Genomic DNA, 11,601 nt, shown 5'->3' on the forward strand with positions numbered 1-11,601 from the left:
CCCCAGCCCCTGTAGTTTCTCTCAAGGAAGAGCATAGAGCTTGAGAATGTTTTGAACCAAAATCTTACAGCCCTGCTGTGGCCCCAGGTCCTGTAGGCCTAGTAGTCCAGGAGGCTGCAGCAGAGTGATCAACACTACCCCAAGCACCTTAGCAAGTTAGTGAGACCCTGTCTTAGGATAAAAATGTAGAAGGAATAGGGTATGTAGCTCAGTTTAATGTCCCAGGGTTCAAGCCCCAGTGGTGGAAAAAAAAAAGAAGGAAATAGGAAACACGGGATGCTAGGATACATTTCAACCAGAGATAAAGGAGGACATAGTTCTTTCAGTGTAAATGTAAGGAATTGTCTCAGTTGCTTTTCTCTTGTTGCTGGGACAAATACCTGACACCCAAAATGAAGGAAGGACAGGTTTATTTGGCTCATAGTTACTGGAGGTTTCAGTCCTTACTCAGCTGGCTCCAAGGCAGACTGACATGGCAGAGGGCAGCAGTGCATTGTGGCAGAAGGCAGCAAAACATCAAGAGCAAAAGGGAGGGGCACCAGCAACAAGGCTGCAGAGAGCAAGTCTTTCTCTCTGTGTCTCTTATGTTGCATTCAGGCTAACCAACCCAAGCTGGGAGTAGCACTCACACCCATAATCCCAGCAGTACTTGGACCCATAATCCCAACCTTGGATCATGAATTTGTCACAAACTGTAGAACTGCACCTCAACGACTGCATGAAGTTTTGGGGGAACAAATACACACAAACCATAACAAGGATGATTTAGGGTAAACATGTGTTAAGTATTGTATAGGAAGTGATTATCAGAAATACATGCATTGGTTGTGTTTCAATGTGACCCCAGCCCTTGGATTCTTCTTTGTTCAGCCTTAAGAGCTGTAAGCCAAGTACACTGTCTGCTGTTTTGGAAATGTGTTGAATCTTTGAGCCCTGTCTTTGGGTCCCCCTGAGCTGTTTCTTATAATGAAGGAGGACTTCAGGAAAATTGCTGTCCCATACTCCACCTTGTGACTCCACTCTGTGTATCCAGGAGCAGGACCACAGCACCAGCAGAAGCCACTGAGGGCCTCATGTGGCAGTGCTGTGAGAGGAGGGTCATTCTTGTTCCTGGGCAGCATTTCATCAGGGAAAGGGTCTCCTCAGGGAGGGAAGGGGAGCAGGAACTTGTACCTCAGGGGTCCTGCACTCGCATTCACCTGCAGGCCCCTCACATGCTGGGCGTGCTGTGCACAGGCCAGGGACTGCTTCCAAGCTCCTTGCACTTTGGGCCATGTGGCTGAGCTGGAGATTGTGAGGGCTGGGCTGCATTGTGAGTGGGCCAGAGTGTAGGAGTGTGGGGGATCAGAGGAAGAAGTGGGGGTTCAGAGAAGAGGGCAATGGAGTGGGGGGAGAGAGTGGGGTGGGGGCCACAGGCGAGGGCTGGGGTTTAGGGTAGCAGGTTGGAAACTGGGGGTTAGGACTCAGGGCCCATCTCAGAGTCAAAAGCAACATGTTGTCAGCCTTGCGAGTGCCCATTTCTCCAGGCTCACGCATGACTCTGGCATCCGGCTCAGCAGCTCAGAGATTACTTTATGCCCAGAGCGCAGGGTCAAGCTCAAGCAAGCTCACAATATCATATTCTTGGTTTTGTAGCTAGTTTGATTTGTCTTGTTTTCCACTCCCCATGATCCCTACGGGAATTCTCTTCACCTGGATTAGGAAATATATTATCAATTCTGTTGTGGAATAATCGCTGAAAATCAGCAGGAGTGGAGTTCTGGCAAGAGCCTCAGGCAGACCAAGTGCAAGAGGAGGAATGTGACTGGGCTCCTCAGTCGGGCTGAGGAATTGGCTCCAGGCTGGGGATGGGACAGAAAGGCACAGCAGCCTCTCTGGGCTCCCAGGGATGGTTTCCTCTGCTTCTCTTGGAGCAGCAGGGCCTCAGCCCCAGAAGCACCCCCAGCACCCTCTGTGCTCCCCAGCCAGGAGGGTGCTGAGCAGACCTGGATCACAGTAAATGACTCTGTGCCTGCCTCCTTCCCCCTGAACAGAAGCAGCCTCTTGGGGAGCTGGTCTCCCAGTGCAGGGTCACCACTGGCCTCCTCAGTGTGGGAGAGACCCAGCTCGGTGTGCACACAGTGTCTTTTCACCAGGGCCCTGCCCCAGCCTCTCTTGTACTCAGTTTCCATCCCCTAATAACAGTTGTGGACGTGAGGACATGTGGTTGTTATTTGTGGGAGAGGGAATTAACAAAGGGCCATTTAAAGTCAGCATGGCTCTTAGAAGACTGAGGTCTAAGCCACTAGATGGTGATTTGGGGATGTCCTCTCCTCACAGGAGACCTCATCATGGTCTTGAATGAATAGAATTTCCACATGAATTTCCACGGCAACTCTATAAGGGTCAGAAAAAGAAACATACTGAGAACTCACTACTGTATTGCTAAGGTAAGTGGGGGGAAGGTATAGATGGCACGGACACCAGCTTGGCCCAGAGAAGAGAAAATCCCATCTCCTCTGTGCTCTCAGAGAAGGGGAACTTGCTCCTGCTGTAGGGGCGCCTAGATGTCACCTTCATGCTGGACAGCAGGTGGCGCATCTCTGTTCACTGATTCCCTCTGACTCCCCCTATATTTGGCTCTCTGAATCTAGAACCAGGCCTGCAATGAGGGGACAAAAGGCACCGGGTTAGAGCACAGAAGAGTTGCTGTCACCCTGAAAAACATGTCATGTCACTTCATAGGCACTGCCCTTTGACTTGCACAGCAGAAGCCCTGTGCTTATTGCTCCTCTATATCGTGGGCTGTGAGGGTCGCTCAGTGGAAGGCACTGGACTATGCTGCCCACGGCCCTAGCTCCGTGTCAGGCACCAGAATCAAAGAAAATAACTGAGGAAACAGACAGCACACCTCCCAGTGCACCTCATCCTCATGAGCACCAGCTCCAACCCCTGCTCAGGCACAGACCTAGATGGTTTCTCCTATTGTCTCCATTGCTTTTCTTGGACAAAATACCTGACATCCAAAATTAAGGAAAGAAAAGTTTATTTAGTTCAAATTTTGTGGAGGTTTCAGTCCATACTTGGTGGCTCCGAGGCAGAGTGGAACCTGGTAGAAGGCAGCAGATAACAACAAGGAGCAAAAGAGAGGGGCAGCTGCTGTGGCAGCTAGTAAGCCTCTCTACCCTCCTTACATTGTAGTGAAGATTACCCACTTCAGGGTAGGAGTAACATTCACACCCATAATTGAGCATTGGATCATGAAGAATTCACAAACTCTAGAAGCCTCCCCAAAGACTACATATGGCTTTGGGGGTACACCTACATACAAACCATAACAATTGTCCTCTCAAACTCAGTGAGCTTTAATGTTTTCTTCTGGTTATTAGGTGCAGGCCTAGGGGAGAAGTTGGTCCACTGCTTGATGTTAGCTCCATGCGTGCTAAGCGGATGAAGCAGCACAGCATCCTGACTGCTGACTGCATCCCAGCTAGCCTGCCGGACACCCGAGTCCCTGCTGTTCCACCTAGACATGCACAGCCTAGCCCTGGTGCCCAAGAGACAGAAAGAGAGGTGCATTCCAGGAAGAGGGGCCCAGGAGTGAGCAGTGGTGGTGGTGGGGGTCACAGGACTGCTCCTCTCTAAACCTGTGCAGCCCATTCCACTGCAGCTGACCAGGAACCATGTCAGATATCCCTGTCCTCTGCACAGCCTCTCAGCTTCCCTGTTCATGAACATTCCTGAGGAATGAACCCTTTGAAAAGCTCGAACACTGTCATGTATAATGACACAAGTGGCACTATACATCTCTTCTATCTCATGCCTGTTTCCTAACATGCACATAAGGTATCAAGAAGCCCAGAGCAGAAGTGCTGGCTTAGAGAAGAAACAAAGATTCCATGGGGAGCAACTGCAACTACACATGGGCATGGGCTGACTGCAGTTCTGCTTCATGAGCCTGTTTTCCTAGCAGTTTTATTACCCTGCACAGGAGAGGGGAAACTCCACCCGAATTTCTTGCCATCTTCATGCTGAGAGATTGGACATCCTGAGAACCACCTTCTTTGGTTTGCTGACATCCCTCCTCCCTCAGGACTCCAGTGAGAGACATTCACAGCCAGGGACAGAAGAAAGCACCTCCCATACCTTGGATCCTCTGTGCCTGTGATGTCTCAGGCAGCCAGAGCAAATCTCCCTACATCTCCCCCATCTTCCAGCTGAGACAGCTTGGGTGGGGCCTGCATGGAACTTGGCCTGAGACGTCGGAATGCCAGAGCTCAGTGGCCTGCTGTGCCGGGCTGCTGTCCTGGTCCCCAGCACCAGATCCTGAGCCATTTTCCCCACTGCCCTCTGGCCTGCCTTCTGCAGCAATGCGAATGATGAGCTCTTGCTGATTTTCTGAGCCAAGCCCTACTCTTCCTGTGCTCACTAGACTCATGCAGGGTTCCACTGACCACATGAGCTACCCTTGTGTTGCGCATCACTGCCTGAAGGACTGGAAAAACTTGAAATGAAGGCAGTTAGATATCTACCCTGAAAGGAAGGTCACACCACCAAATTGTTCCACAAATGGCATCTCCAGGGAATAATATCAGGGAAAAGGAAGTGTACATCTCTCCATGTCACATAATATGCTCAAAGAAGAATAAGGTCAGAATTTACACAAAGAAAAGTCAGGTAAGAATTTAATGGAGATCCTGGGAATGAATTTATAACAAGTGATAGTACATGAACTGTCCTCATCACAATCAGGCCTCACAAACCTAGTGATCATTTAATGGAGTGAAAAAGAAAGAAGAGCAGGAATTTAATGGTAAATCCTTAGGACACCTATTGACTTTCATTATTTGCTATCCTTTTCCTCCTTCTTTGCCTGTTTTTTTTTTTTTTTGTTTTGAGTCAGGCTTTCATGATGTAGCGCAGGCTGGAGTGGAACTCACAGTGATCTTCCGGCCTCTCTGCAGAGTGCTGGGATTATAGCCTAGCATAACCAAAACCAGCTCCTTTGCATCTCTCTTGGATTAACCAAAGTGAATTCCACACCACTCTTTTTGAATGTCTCATTCTTGACACAAGTTACAAAATCCAGCTCTTCTATCCCATATTACAACCAAATTCTTACTCTTTTGAGCATGTAGTTGGGTGGACACACACAGGATATCAAAAGTTTAAACTGAGGGCTGCTACAGTCTGTAGTATTTTGCTCAGATCTATGCAGCAGAGGAGGAAGACCACACACTGGGCCTTCAGGGTGTCTTCTCACTTTAGCATCACTTGAGGAAAGACACATTCAGCTCTTATCTTGTGTATTCTTTGAGTTATTTCCTCTGTCATCCCAACATTGCCAAACATATTTGTTCACTTAAATGCATTATGTGGATTTCAAGTGGTGAGGTACATTAAAAGCCATTACGAGCCTGATCTTCCCTACATTAGTTTGACTTCTGCAGTCAGACTGCGCCCCAACAGGACTGCATACAGAGGTCCCCCCCCAAACATAGCCTCCCTAAAAGAAGGAGAAATTTGAAGTATACATATTGAAAGCACACTTATGCATTACACATTTATGTAACTACACATTCCCATCTTGTATACATAGTTTTTGGATTGTCCATGCAAAGCAGAGCATGTCAGCCAAGGAAAAGGAAAAACAGCAAAAATACACCCACTTCAACTTGCCTAGCACAAAGTTTCCACATCCAGAAGTGTGCTTTAGAGTGAGTGTCATAGCAAGTACATTTTTCAGATGTACTGTTGGGAGCCATGGAAGCTAGAAAATCGGTCCAAGGTGTGTAGGCAGGACTAGGCCTCAGTACCTAAAGCAAACAAGCTACCTCAGTCCTGAGATAAACATCCTGTCCATTTAAGGCTGGCTATTACTCGCTAGGCAACCTTGTGTCATGTGTTACTAACTTTGCAAAGGTATAACAAATAAACTTTGCGGGTGGGTTATTCTGGTCAACCAGGCAGACCAGCCACTAGCTAGTCCAGCTTTTGTTTTCTTGTCTATCTTTTTCTCAATCCTGCTGCTGTTTATCAATGGGTAGAACCAATCACAGAGACCAACGGACCCCTACAACATACTGAAAAGTACTTTAGTTTCAGTCACATACAGTAGTCTTCCAAGATCCTTTCTGTAGAGAGAAAACAGTTAATGCTCTGAATTGGGCATTATAGTGAAAGGACAAGTAGCAAGTATGTCCTGGCCTTATTGTTACTTATCAGTCGCCCCTGACAACTGCAAAGTGTCCTAGTGGTTGAGCGAATGCGCACAGTAGTGCTCATCCTGGCCTGGGGTGAAGGAGCATGCAGGGCCAGTGGTCATGAGCTTCAGTGTGGGAAGACAGAGAGCCTTGTGCATATCTTCTGAACAAGAGCATGAGCAAGCCTCAGCCTGCTGAAGCGGGCAGTTCAGAGGTGGGTTGGATCGGAAATTTTCTGTTTCTGTGCATCTGCCACAATTGGAAAGCAAGCCACGAGTGGTTAGCAACTTGTTTGCACAAGGGTTCTCCATTCTAGAATGTGATAATATGGATTTTTCCCCAGAATATCACCTCTCAGTTGTGGGAAGGGGCAGGGGTATGGGCAGGGCAGGGGCAGGGGTTGGGGCAGGGCATGGCTACTCTTCAGGGCTGGTAAGGAGGTCTGAGAGTGACCTGGAAATAAACCTGACCACCTGAGGCTGGGTGTGCCCAGGACAAGTCCCTGATCTTATATGCAAGTCAGGGGTACTGGTTTTCCGGGAAAACCCTTTCCTGTTCCTGGAGCTGTGACTGCATGAGGCTATACTGGATTTGAGGTCATCTCCACAGAGGCTGTGACCTGACAGCTGCATGAGGACCGACACAGGCCACACCTGCTGCAGCTTGGGCCCTGGCTCCCTGACATCAGCTTCCCCCTTCCAGTCACCTCCCAGCTTCATGAACACCATGTCTGGGCTCTCCTGCCTGTACTGCTGCTGGTCGCCCTCCCGCCACTAGTGAAACAGGGCCTCGCTGCCCCTTGCCCGAAGTGGCTGCCTTCTCCCCCTGGAGAACCCAGCCCAGGCTGAATGCAGCTCTATGCTCCCAGGCCCTCGACCTAGAGAAATCCAGCTCCTAGCTGAGGTCTTCCTATTCCTGGCCAGGAACTCTACATAACCCGGAAGTGCTAAGAGTTCTGTGGGAGGAGCCTAGCCACTCCTCGTCTTCCTATTGGTCACTGGGGTGGGTGGGCATAGTTGGAGGGGGCGTGGCTTACTCTGGCACCAGTTCAGCAGGGGCTTTGGTGGTGCACTGAGGCCAGGCACCCCAGGAAGGCCTCCGGCAGAAGAGAAGCCCAAACACAGACCCTGGGCAGGACTGGGCCCAAGTAAGCCCTCAGCGAGCCCACTGCCCCCCGGATCCCAGAGATAATGATGCAAGGGCCTGGGGAGGCCTGCAAGCTGAGTGGGAAGTGGGGGAGGGTAAGAACTCACGCTGACAGGGCATCTGTTGTGGGAAGGCTTGGACACTCCCCCACACCCTCTAGGCTGCACTGTCTGCACACAGCAAAGGCTCTGAGTGTGGCTGGCCTGACCCTGAGGACCTGCTGGCCCCCGCTTCCCACAGTGAAGCTGAAAGCAGAGCCTGCCCAGCTCCCTGAAGACCCTGGGCTTTTGTGGCTTTCTGGGTGTTGACAGCTGCTGTGCCCAGGTTCCCGTGAGCCTCTTGAGCAAGTCTCCCTGTTCTGTGTTTGTGCCAAAGACCCTACTGGCTACATGGAAAGCCCTGCCTGCTGCTCAGCTTTTCCAGGGTCCCTCACTGTCCATGCAACCCTCCCTGTTGCTATGGTGGGGACCATCCAGAAGTTGGTTCTCAGCCAGTACTTAAGATCCCTTGCAGGTGGGGAAGACGTGACCACGGTAGCACAGCTCTACTGAGTTCACTAAGTCCCTGGCCTTCCACACAGTTTGCAGGCAGTGTCTGTGTCTCTGTGTCACTGGTGATTTGCAAATATTTTCTCCCACTCTGTGGTTTTCTTTTCAGTCTCTTGACTGGATCTGGTGACCTACAGAGATGTTTACATTTCACATGGTCCATCTTATTCATTTGTATCTCTTGATTTCATGGCTGCTTTTGTAAATAAGATTCTGTGGCCTCTGAGTCAATAGAATGAGACAGTGTCATGCTATAGGCTTCCTGTATTTAAAATTTGTACTACTTTTTCGGGGCCAGGGAGATAGCTCAGTAGAATAAGCACTTGCCTGGCAAGTGCAAAGGCCTGAGTTCAATCCCCAGTTCTGCCACAAAAAAAAAAATGCCAAAATGAAACAAAACAAAAATAAAATTTGTACTACATTTTCTATGTCAATGTTTGCATTCTTTTGTGTTATCTCCTAGGGTTTTTTTTTTGTATGTGAATGTTTATAACAGCTTTATTCCTAGTAGCCTAACAGTTTCATTTGTAGCATCCAAAAATAAACAACTGGAATGTTCATTAATTGGCAAGTAGACCCACTGTATTATAGTTCAAATAATGCCATATTACTCATCAATTAATAAAAGAATAATGACATACATGGCAACCTGGATGAATCTAGAATAATAAGTGAAATGAGCCCAGAAAGACTACATACCGTATTACTTCATTAGTAGCACAAATTTTAGTAAGATGTTTATATCAGATAGCATTATTAATTTCTTGATTTTGATCACTGTATTATTACATAGAAAATGCCCTTGTTTTCTTAGGAAAAACACAGGTATTTAAGAGGAAAGTGGGTCTAAGCCCATTACGGTGGCACACATCTGTAACCCTAGCCCTCGGTAGGCTGAGTCAGGAGGACGCCAGGAGGTGAGGCCAGCCTAAACCCTGAGACCCTGCTCAACAACAGAACACAAGGGTATAGCAGCTTCTACATAAAATATGACAATTTTAACCTTTGGGTTTGAGAAAAAGACACATCCAAATTGGCTGATTCTTGTAACTTTACACATCTAAAATTATTTGAAAGGGATACATATGTGTTTTCAGAGTATAGTGGTGCTGGAGCTCCAGCTCCATGGCATAACACCTGCTTGGCAAGCACATGGTCCTGAATTCAATTCCTGGTACCAAAAAAAAGTATAGATTAGCAGGAAAAGCCCTAGACAGACACATAACATGCCTGTTTGTTCTGCTGATTTTGCCAATGCCCCAGAGCTGCCCAGAAGCCAGGCACTGTATGCAGAAAGCTGCGCGCATCTCCCTAAGCTTCCCCACGGGAACTAATCTACACACCACTCAGTATGGGTCCACAGCTGCATAGAGCCAGAGGTGCTGTCATTTCTCCCTCCTGGATCCAGGCTTACATGAGGCTGGCTGGGTGTGCTCTCATTCAAGGGCCATGAGTGCTGCAGCCTGCTTAGCAGAGCACCAGGCCAGAATCAGCCCGGGGGCAGTCTCCTCCTGGCTCAGGACAGGGCCAGGCCTGGGCGCCTAAGGATCCTGCTTTCCCTGTCCACCAAAAGATGGGAGGAGATTTGGGGAATTGAATTTTTTCTTTTGCAATTATTTAACCTTGCAATTGTAAAAGGTTTTAAACAAAATGAGATATATTTCACATAATTACAACTAGTGTTTAGAGACTATAAGCGTATCAGACACTCTTTTTTAATTTTAATTTTAATGTTTTTTTTTTCAGTGCCAAGGATTGAACTCAGGACCTTGCACTTACCAGGCAAGTGCTTATTCTACTGAGCTATCTCCTTGGCCCTAGACACCCTTTTATTTATTTATTTATTTATTTATTTATTTATTTATTTAATGGTACAGAGATTTTTTTTGTATCAGTCTACAGATATATTCATTTATTTATTTTTATGCATTTAGTACAGGGTCTACAGGGTCTCACTACACAGATCGAACTCATAATGATCTTCCTATTTTCAGCCTCTCAAGTGCTAGGATTACATGTGAACACCAGCACACCCAGTCTCAGTCACTTTCTCAGCGTGCCCCAGGGGCAGGGTCAGTATGGCATCAGTGATGGAACTCCAGTCACTGCTGCCTGCCTAAACAGGCACTTAATCTGCTGAGCTATCTGGTCGGCTCAGTACAGAGATTTTTAAAGAGCTACAAAGGGTTGCTCTCACTTTTCCTATAGTGTATTGATCGATTCATTTTTTTTTTTTTTGGCAGAACTGGGGATTGAACTCAGGCCCTTGCACTTGCCAGGGAAGCGCTTATTCCACTGAACCATCTCCCTGGCCCCTGATCAATTCATGTTTGAAGAGATTACAGAAATTGAAAGAACCAACATAAAATCTTAAGGGTAAAAGTGAATAATGGTTTTATTAGAAGACTGTCTGTTAATCTGCAGCTGAAAAATTCATCTCTAGCAGATTCTATCAAAACAATTTCTGCAGGAATAAAGAAAACACTTATAATGTAGAAATGAAAAACACTTAACTGAGAGCCAGCCCCTCTCACTAGGACACCAAATGTACTCAAGTCTTTCTGCTCCCTCACAAGCGCTTCTTCACCAACCATGGCCACCTCTGTGGAGCTCAGCACCAACGCCAAGATGCCCATCGTGGGTCTGGGCACTTGGAAGTCTCCCCCAGGCAAGGTCAAAGAAGCCATGAAGGCAGTCATCGATGCAGGGTATTGCCACATCGACTGTGCTTACATCTATCAGAATGAGAATGAGGTGGGAGAAGCCATCCAAGAGAAGATTCAAGAGAAGCTTGTGAGGCAGGAGGACCTCTTCATTGTTAGCAAGCTGTGGTTCACATTCTTCAAGAGGAGCCTGGTGAAGGAAGCCTGCCGGAAGACCCTGAAGGACCTGAAACTGGACCACCTGGACATCTACCTTATTCACTTTCCATGGGAACTTCAGGCTGGGAAGGAACTCATCCCCAGAGATGATAAAGGCAATATCCTCTCCAGTAAAATAACATTCCTGGATGCATGGAGGGTCATGGAGGAGCTGGTCAATGAGGGATTGGTAAAAGCCCTTGGTGTCTCCAACTTCAACCACTTCCAGATTGAAAAACTCTTGAACAAGCCTGGGCTGAAATATAAACCAGTGACAAACCAGATGGAGTGTCACCCATACCTCACCCAGGAAAAGCTGATCCAGTACTGCCACTTCAAGGGCATCACTGTCACTGCCTACAGCCCCCTGGGTTCTCCAGACAGACCTTGGGCCAAGCCAGAGGACCCTTCACTACTAGAGGATCCCAAGATTAAGGAGATTGCTGCAAAGCACAAAAAAACCACAGCCCAGGTTCTGATCCGGTTCCATATCCAGAGGAATGTGGCAGTGATCCCCAAGTCTGTGACACCAAGTTGCATTACTGAGAATTTTCAGGTCTTTGACTTCAAGTTGAGTGATGAGATGGTGACCATCCTCAGCTTCAACAGAAACTGGAGGTCTTGTATTATACATGGCATGTCGCGTTTGGCGGAGTATCCTTTTGATGCTGAATACTGAAGCTGAATCTTCTGCTTAGATGACCAGAGGGATACTGCCTTCTCTGTGTGGAGCTCACTTCTTGTGAGACCTGTTTCAGCCAACGTTTCAGAACCCATGTCGTGCCTCAGCTCATTGCAAGCAGACTTTAGGCAATGCTGTATTGGTAGAGCCTGTGTTCAGTCAGTAGTAGACATCATGGCAAC

General features: G+C 47.8%; 1 pseudogene; it reads left to right on the top strand.

Annotated features, from left to right (window-relative positions):
* Positions 1-10,403: 10,403 nt before the first annotated feature.
* Positions 10,404-11,416, top strand: LOC101586761 (annotated as a pseudogene).
* Positions 11,417-11,601: the final 185 nt, after the last annotated feature.

Source organism: Octodon degus, unplaced genomic scaffold, assembly GCF_000260255.1.
Source record: "Octodon degus isolate 3935 unplaced genomic scaffold, OctDeg1.0 scaffold00236, whole genome shotgun sequence".
Lineage (NCBI taxonomy): Eukaryota > Metazoa > Chordata > Mammalia > Rodentia > Octodontidae > Octodon > Octodon degus.